General features: G+C 43.3%; 1 pseudogene across 1 annotated transcript; it reads left to right on the forward strand.

The window, feature by feature from the left end:
• The first annotated feature begins 7914 nt into the window (after positions 1-7914).
• Positions 7915-8441, forward strand: LOC308510497 (small ribosomal subunit protein uS17-like; annotated as a pseudogene). The gene has a single exon. The product of its transcript is annotated as a small ribosomal subunit protein uS17-like (transcript).
• Positions 8442-9041: the final 600 nt, after the last annotated feature.

Genomic DNA, 9041 nt, shown 5'->3' on the forward strand with positions numbered 1-9041 from the left:
CTGGCGGCTAGCAAGAGCGGATTGCAGAGAGGCGGATGCCGCCAGTGAGAATATAGTGATATGACTCCCCTACCTATGGCTCCGTGGGTGTTCCTGTTTGGCCTCACCATGTCCTGCGTTCTTATGTGGGGAGCAGGAGCAGAGACCCCGCCAGCTGCCCCGCATGACACATGGTTTTATTTAAAAATAGAAATTTCAATAGTTTTAGATGGGACATTTACCCTCCAGTTCATCCCAGTCCCCACAATTCCGTTTTCTTTCCATCTTTATGCTTTACTGTCGTGCAGGGTCTCTGCTCCCACTCCCTGCACCAGAACGCAGGACATGGTGAGGCCTAAAAGGAACACCCACGGAGCCATAGGTAGGGGAGTCATATTACTATATTCTCGCTGGCAGCTGGGCTGGAGACACAGGAGGCAGGAGCCACACGATCTATAATCTGCCGTCCACTTCTCTGCCAACCAACCAACCAGCCAACGTAGCGATGGCAGTTGTATTAGTGGGCAATGGCTCACTGGTTACAGCTGATGGCCAACTAGCCACAGCTGATGGCCAGCCAATCACAGCTGATGGCCATTTACTACCTGAGCCAGCACCTTTCCACATGAGGCAGAGAGCCTGGAAACTGCTCTCTGGGGCTCTGTCCCCATATTTACTCATCTATGTTATCTGCCTGGCCTCTGCTGATGACAGCCCTGGGCTGATGGGTGCTGGCAGTGCTGCCAGATAAGACCTGCCTTTGGGCCTTGAATCTCACCGCCCTCCATCTCCTTTCCCTCGTCTCATCACTCTGCTGTCATCACTCTGCCTATTGTATGTAGCTGCAAGCCCTTACTCCTGGAGTGGGTGCATGTGTGGGTTCACTCTGCTGCGTCTAGCACCCAGACCAGCTCCAGGTCTGCCAGGGCTAAATTTAAGTGCAGCTTCTTTCTCAGATGCTCGGTGTTTTCAGCCCTAGGAGTAGGGGGTGGCCGAGCTGCAAGTGGCCAAGGCCTGCTGGCCAGGTCACACCCAGTGTTTTGGATTGAAACTAGCCTCCAGCTTGTTGCAAGGGCTTGGGCCCTCCCCCTTTTTTCTTAATTAGAGTTCAAGAGACAGGAAGAAGACAAGAAGTGGTAGAGAGTACGGTAACACAGGATAGAGCCTGGGGACCCTCTGAATTTGCTGTCATTTCTCCCTTTTCCACAGTCAGTGTCCCTTATGGAATGTGAGTGCTGGAAGATCATGAGCTCAGACCATTCTCTCCAGCTAAGCTTGGTGAGGGCATGGTCTGCAGAGCACAGTGATGGGTTGCCTGCTGGCCTGTTCTCTCCTGGTCTCTGAGTCATAGTCCAGGGAGCTGCCGGCCTTTCTCCAAGCTCCAGTGTTCCTCGTGTGTCATCCAGTGTCCTTTTCTAAGCTGAGCGTTCGTGGACAGGGCTATGTTCCCGAAAGCCTTGGCCCACAGCCCTCTGAAAGTTCCCAGCTGGCGTGTGCTGGAAGGTTGGTAGTTCCTCTGGCCAAGAGAGCAGATGTATGTGCAAAGTCACAGGCTCTTTCTGGCAGCTACAAACTGAAGAGGAAAATGGGCCCAGAGATGGAGTGGGTGGGGAGGAGAGGAGGTGCACAGGAAGGGAGGAGGTAGCCCCTGGGTCCTGGGGGCGCGTGGCTAGAAGAGGGGACTGCCTAAGCATGGGAACTCAGGCCAGGGCTGTGGGATGTAGTCAAAGCGGTGGTGAATCCAAGTGGAACAGGATCCTCCCTCTCTCCCTAACTCCTGCATATCCAAGGCAGTAGAAATTCTCCTGAGTACCTCCTGTGCCCGGTACCTGGCACTCAGGATGCCCACTGGATGGCACCTCCAGACTACAGCTCTCACGAGAAGTGGCCTTGGGAGCCTCCGGCTCTGCTCCTGTTACAGAAGTCAAGCTGCAGCTCTGAGAGGTTGTCTGGTTTTATGTCTACCCCTCCCCTGATGTCCTCTCATGGTTCCTTTTGTCATGCTAATAGTGACAAGAATTAGCAACCAGTTTACACCAGGTATGTTTTAAACACTTTGCGTGTATCAACTCATTTAGACTTTACATCGACCTGTCCACGAGGGACATACTGGTATCATCCCCATTCTGCAGACATAAGGACGTGGGGACCCAGAGTTTCAGGGACTTGCCCAAGGCCACACAGGATTTGGGGCTGGGTATTCTGACTCCAGAGCTTTTAACCACGGTGTACACCGCCTCTCATGGCGCTTCCTTGCAACTGCCTGTTTCTTGTCCATCTCTTACCCCAGACCGTGAAGGTCTTGATGAAAGGGATTGAGTTTTAACCATCTTTAGATCCCAAGACCTAACCCAGAGTCCAACACAGAAGCTCAAACAAATGTTTGTTGAATGAAAAAACAAGAGGGTCAGTGTAACCATTGTTTCTTGCCCCACATTTCTTAGATCAGATGTCTCTGAGGGGTTTGGGAGTACCCGGTGGAGCATTCTGGCCTCTGACGGTAACCGGTAACTGGCAAGTTGATCCCAGCAACTCTTACCCGGTGGGGAACCCCTAGTCTCCTCCTGTTTCCTCCCTGCACTGCACGTTTTCTACCGCAGAGCAAATGCATAAGTAGGTTGATTCTTTTAGAGGCTTATCCCCAGGCTGACAAGCACCTGGGCATCCAGCCCACTCCCATGGAGGTGGCAGCAGCGTCAGCCTCATGATGACTTCCCTTGTCTTCCCCACTGGACTGTGAATTCCTGGAGGGCAGTGACTGTATCTTGTAGCCTCAGTCTCAGTGTAGGGTTTGTAAATTATCAGTGTGCCGTATATGTGTAAGCCATATATCCTGGGACCCCAGGGTACCCAGTCTCATCACCACGAGGGCAGCACACTTAATAAGACACAGACTGTTAACCAAAAGTAATTTAAAAATAATTCCAACTGTGACTTGTATCTTTCTAATACTCTTAAAATCTTCTCCCCTCCATGTTCCTGTCCCTTTTCCTCTCACTTTTCCACTTCAGGCCCTTCCATCCGTGTACTTGGTTCTGTGACGCAAAACCTGGAAACTAGGTTTCCAAAATCCAGAGTCGCCTGATAGAGAGAGGGCAGGTGTTGCAAGTCAGCTGGTTGTCCTCCAAAGCACTGTCTTCCTCTTCCTCATTGGCATGTGGCTGCTCTGTTCGGTGACATTTCCCAGCCTCCCTTGCAGGCGCGGCCATAGGACTAAGTACTGGCCATTGAAATGCGAATGGAAGTGATTGAAGCCACGTCCTGGCCTAGGCCTCATCACTGGATGCCCTCTTTTCCCTCCCTGCTGGCCGAAACCAGAGAAACCAGAGATGGTGACAACCCATCAAGAGGACAACCACGCCTTATGGGATGGAAGAGGCCGACTGTGGAAGGACCCTGGGTCTCTGAATGACTACGTGCAGCAAAAGCACCCTCCAGACTTGGAACACTTGCCCTAGGACTGTTTTGCAAAAGACAGATACATTTTTGAATTCTTTAAGCTGCTATGTTTTGCGGTTTCTTTGCCTCAGCAGTTTAGTCTTACCCCTAAATCACAGAGCAGGGAAGGGAGAGACACTGGCTGAGTAGTCACAACTGGAATTCTCTTTAGGAGAAAGGGGGAACAGAGTCTAGGACTACTCCCATGTGACAAACTTTGTCCCATCTTTTGTCCCAATGAAAGATGACTGTTTCTTGTGCAACTAAAAGGGAAAGGAAAAGAATAGGGTCACAGGGCATACGGGACGCAATGCTGACAGCGATTCACACGCAACAGAGGCTGGGAAAACAAACCCCTCCGTGCCTCACTGCTGCCCAGGGAGATTATCTGTGGGTGTTCCTGGTGCTCTTGATGCCCACGGCCTCGCAGGAGGTCTCCGAGCAAACAGTTTTCTGAGGCTATTGCAGGAGGAAATGCAGCTGGGGAGTGAGGGCCAGGTCTAAGAGGGGGCCTGGGGGGCACCACGGCATGTGCTACCGGACACATTCACCCCGAAGATGACAAGAGAAAAAACCAAAGACTGCTGCTGTGTCTGAGAAGTGGAAACAGTGGAACAGAAAGAATGGTTCTCAAAGTGTGGTCCCCCAGTCAGCAGCAGCGGTGGCACCTGGGACTTGTTAGAAACGCGCATTCTCAGCCACTCCCCCCACCCCAAACCTCTTGAGTCAGCAACTTGGGGAAGGGGCCCAGAAATCTGTTTCAACAAGTCTCCAGTGATTCTGAGGCAAACTAAAGTGTGAGAACCACCATTCCAGACTGTCCCACTGGCAGGACTGATTACAGACTTAAGTATTTACTGAGACCTTGGAAGATGGTCATTCAGGGCACATCACAGATTGGACACAGTCCCTGTTTCCCTTATCCCACCCTGATGGAAACTCTGAACCAAGAAAAGAGCATTAAGGAACAGCAACATACGATGAGCTGATCATTACATTGGCCCCAAATCCTATTTCACAAGAAAGGGACATCATGAGATATGTTTCTTATTCGAGATTTGTCACATCTGTTGGCCACCAATGGTTAGCAACTGAACACACATTAAACTAATATCCTTCAGTCTTTTCTTCTGAAAGATAAAATGCTAACGATTCATAAATTAAATCACAAATCATGGTTTGTTCCCCAAATACTCTCAAGACATATAGCTACTTAGATACAATTTAGAAGCCTTGAGAATAAAAGATTAAAGACCAGCACGATGAATGAACCAGACCCTCAACGCAAGTGGTGTTATTCCAAGAACCTCCAAGAAGGCCAACAGACTTGTGAAAAAATAGTTAATTTAGATAGGTTGTTAATTTAAAATTCAACACAGACCACTCTCTTAGATCATTGTTTATGTAAAATCAAGTTAGTAAGTATTCTGTTCTAATCCCTATCTATTCAAGACAAATCATTAATTTACTAAAATATAAATTTTTCAGAATAGGAAAGTTTGCACCCAGTTGATTGTCTTTTTTGTTTTAATTAATATGCTGCTTCTCCTTTCCTTTTCTTTGCTTTTGCCTGGTATCCCTTGCCCACTTCTTGATTTTCAACTTTTCTTTATCACTTTCTTTTGCATCTGTTTATTTGTATATAGTACACAGCAGGTTTCGTTTTTATGCCAATCTGGCAGTTTCCTACTTTTAATGGGTTAATTCAATTTATTTACATTTAATGACAATTGATAATGCTCACTTTACCTCTACCAAATTACATTATGTTTATTGTTTATTTTACTTTGCTGGTTCCTCTTTATCCCTTTTCTTTTACTGGTTTGATTAAGTTAGCATTTATTTTCTTTTTACCTTTGTTAATTTTTTTTTTACCAGCTCTGATGAGGTGTAATTGACATACAATAGATTGCACATTTTAAAGTATGCAATTTGATAAATTTTGACATATGTAGATGTCCATGACACTATCACCAAAATCAAGATAGTGAACATGTCCACACCCCCAAAAGTTTCTGATTGCCCTTTGTAACCTCTTCCTCCCTTTCCTCCCCTCCCAGCACCTTAATCCCCAGGAGACCACTGATCACCTTCCTGTTGATACAGATTAATTTGTGCTTTAAATAGTCTTAGAGAAATGGAATCATACAGTTTGTATGTGTTTTTCTTTGATGTCTTTCAGTCAACTTATTTTGAGATGCATCAATGTTGTATGTGCCAATAGCTCCTTCCTTTTTATTGCTGAGTAATATTCCATTCGCTGGATTTCCCATAGTTTATCCATCACCTGTTGATGGACATATGGGTTGTTTCTAGTTTTTGGCTGTTACAAATCAAGCTGCTATAAACACTCATGTGCAAGTCTTTGTGTGGATGTATGCTCTCATTTCTTGGCTAAATACTTAGGAGTAGAATGGCTGAGTCTGACCATATATGAATGGCTGACCATATAACATATGGTCAGAGTCTGTTATAACATTTTGAGAAACTTTCAGTTTTCTAAAGCAGTCGTTCCATTTGACATTCCTGCTATCAGTGTATGAGAGTGCCCGTTCTTTCACATCCACCAACTTTAGTATGTTTAGTTTTTAAAATTTTAGCCATTCTAATAGACTAAAATCTCATTGTGACTTTAATTTGCATTTCCCTAATGCCTAATGGTATTGTGCATCTTTTAAAAAAATATATATTTATTTGCTATCTTATTATCTTCTTTGGTGAAGAGTTCAAATCTTTTGCCCATTTCTTTATGGTTGGTTGGTTTTGTGTTTTTTTTGTTTTTGTTACTGGGTTTTGAGAGTTCATTATATATTCTGGATATAAGTCCTTTATTGGAAAAATGATTTATAAGTATTTTCTCTGCATCTGTGGCTTGTCTTTTTATTCTTAAGAGTATCTTTCAAAGAGCAGAAGTTTTCATTTTCAATGAAGTCTGATTTATCAAATTTTTCCATTTATGCATCATGGATTTAAATTTATAGCTAATAAATCTTTGCTCAACACAGGTCATAAAGATTTTCTTTTAGGTTTCCTTCTAGAAGTTTTATAGTTTTAGGTTTACATTTAGTATATGATCTGTTTTGAGTTAGTTCTTGAATATGGTGTGATGTATGGATCAAAGTCCTTTTTCTTTTTTGCTTGTAGATATACAGTTGTTTCAACATCATTAATTGAGAAGTCCATCCTTTCTCCTCTGAATTGTTTTTACACCTTTGTCAAAAATCAGTTGTCCATACACGTGCGAATCTATTTCTGGACTCTATGTTGTTCCATTGACCTATTTGTCTGTCTTTACACTAATACCACACTGTCTTGATATCAGTAGCTTTATAATAAATGTTGAAATCAGGTGGTGTTAATCCTTCAAATTTTCTTTTTCTTTTTCAAAGTTGTCTATTCTATGTCCTTTGCATTTCTGCATGAATTCAATCTTCCCCCATTATGTATGATGTTAGAGAGGTTTTTCATAGTGTCTTTTATCTGACCAAGAAAGTTCCCTTCTGGGGCCGGCCCGGTGGCTCAGGCGGTTGGAGCTCCATGCTCCTAATGCCGAAGGCTGCCGGTTTGATTCCCACATGGGCCAGTGGGCTCTCAACCACAAGGCTGCAGGTTTGACTCCTCGACTCCCTCAAGGGATGGTGGGCTGTGCCCCCTGCAACTAAAGATTGAACATGGCACCTTGAGCTGAGTTGCCGCTGAGCTCCCGGATGGCTCAGTTGGTTGGAGTGCGTCCTCTCAACCACAAGGTTGCCTATTTGACTCCCACAAGGAATGGTGGGCTGCGCCCCCTGCAACTAACAACAGCAACTGGACCTGGAGCTGAGCTGCGCCCTCCACAACTAAGACTGAAAGGACAACAACTTGACTTGGAAAACGAACTGGAAGCACACACTGTTCCCCAATAAAGTCCTATTCCTATGTCCCAATAAAAAAGAAAAAAGTTCCTTTCTAATTTGCTTTTTTTTAAAAAAAATCAGAAGTAATGTTGGATTTTGTTAAATTTTTTCTGCATCTATTAAGATGATTATGTGTTTTTTCATTTTAGTTTGTTAATATGGTGAATTATGTTTATAAAACATTGATTCTTAATATTAAATTAACCTTGCATTCTTAGAATTACTCTACCCCCCCATCATGATGGATCATCCATTTTAAACAGGCAGTTGTCTTTTAAAGAGTTAAATAATAAGAATAAAATTTTAACAATGTAGTTGTCATTTCCAGTGATGCTCAATCTTTTGTATGAATCCCCATTTCCATTTGGCATCATTTCCATTCTTTTCTTTTCTCATTCTTATCTTCCTGAAGAACTTCTTTTACCTTTTGTTTGTTTGTTTTTGTTTTATTTTGTAGTGTGGGTCTGCTGATGAGAAGTTCTTTCCATTTTTATATATTTCAATTTTTATTTCACATACAATTTTAAAGATAATTTCACAGGGTATAAGCAATTATTTTTTTTTCAGTACTTTAAAGATATTCCTTCATTGCTTTTTTTCAGGCGCCCGCGAACATGGCGGACATTCAGACTGAGCGTGCCTACCAAAAGCAGCCGACCATCTTTCAAAATAAGAAGAGGGTCCTGCTTGGAGAAACTGGCAAAGAGAAGCTTCCGTGGTACTACAAGAACATTGGTTTGGGCTTTAAGACACCCAAGGAGGCTATTGAGGGCACCTACATCGACAAGAAATGCCCGTTTACTGGTAATGTCTCCATCCGAGGGCGCATCCTATCTGGCGTGGTGACCAAGATGAAAATGCAGAGGACCATTGTCATCCGCCGAGACTACCTCCACTACATCCGAAAGTACAACCGTTTTGAGAAGCGTCACAAGAACATGTCTGTGCACCTGTCCCCCTGCTTCAGAGATGTCCAGATTGGTGACATTGTTACAGTGGGTGAGTGCCGGCCCCGAGCAAGACTGTGCGCTTCAACATGCTCAAGGTCACCAAGGCTGCAGGCACCAAGAAGCAATTCCAGAAGTTCTGAGACTGGATACCTGCTCATACCACTGAACAAAATAAAGTTATTTTTTTTCTCAAAAAAAAAAAAAAAAAGATATTCCTTCATTGTTGGCTCTCATATTGTTTCTAACAAAAATCTGTCATCATGCTTATCTTTGTTCCTATGAATGTAAAATGTCTTTTTTCACTGTCTAGTTTTAAGATTTTCCCTTGAACACTGGCTTTCAAAATTTGATATATCATGTGCCTTGGTATAGTTTCCTGTTTTCTGTTGTGCAAGGAGTTTGTTATACTTCTTGAAACTGTTTATAATTTTTATCAAATTTAAAAAATTATAGCTATGATTTATCACATGTTTTTTTCTGTTTCTCCCTCTCTTTTCTCTCCTTTGGAGACTAATTACATTTACATTAGGTTGCCTGATATTTTACCACCATTCAACGATGATCTGTTTGTTTATATTTGAATCTTCTTTCTGTGTTTTATGTTGAATCATTTCTATTGCTATGTCTTCAAATTCACTAATCTTTTTTTTTCCTTTTTTGTAATGTTTATTCTGTTTTCAATTCCATCTAGGGTTTTTTTTAATCACAAATATTGTAATTTTCATCTCTGGAAGTTGGGCCTTTTAAAAATATCTCCCAGCTCTCTACTTAGCATGTT

The sequence above is a fragment of the Rhinolophus hipposideros genome (assembly GCF_964194185.1).
Source record: "Rhinolophus hipposideros genome assembly, chromosome: 18".
Taxonomy (NCBI): domain Eukaryota; kingdom Metazoa; phylum Chordata; class Mammalia; order Chiroptera; family Rhinolophidae; genus Rhinolophus; species Rhinolophus hipposideros.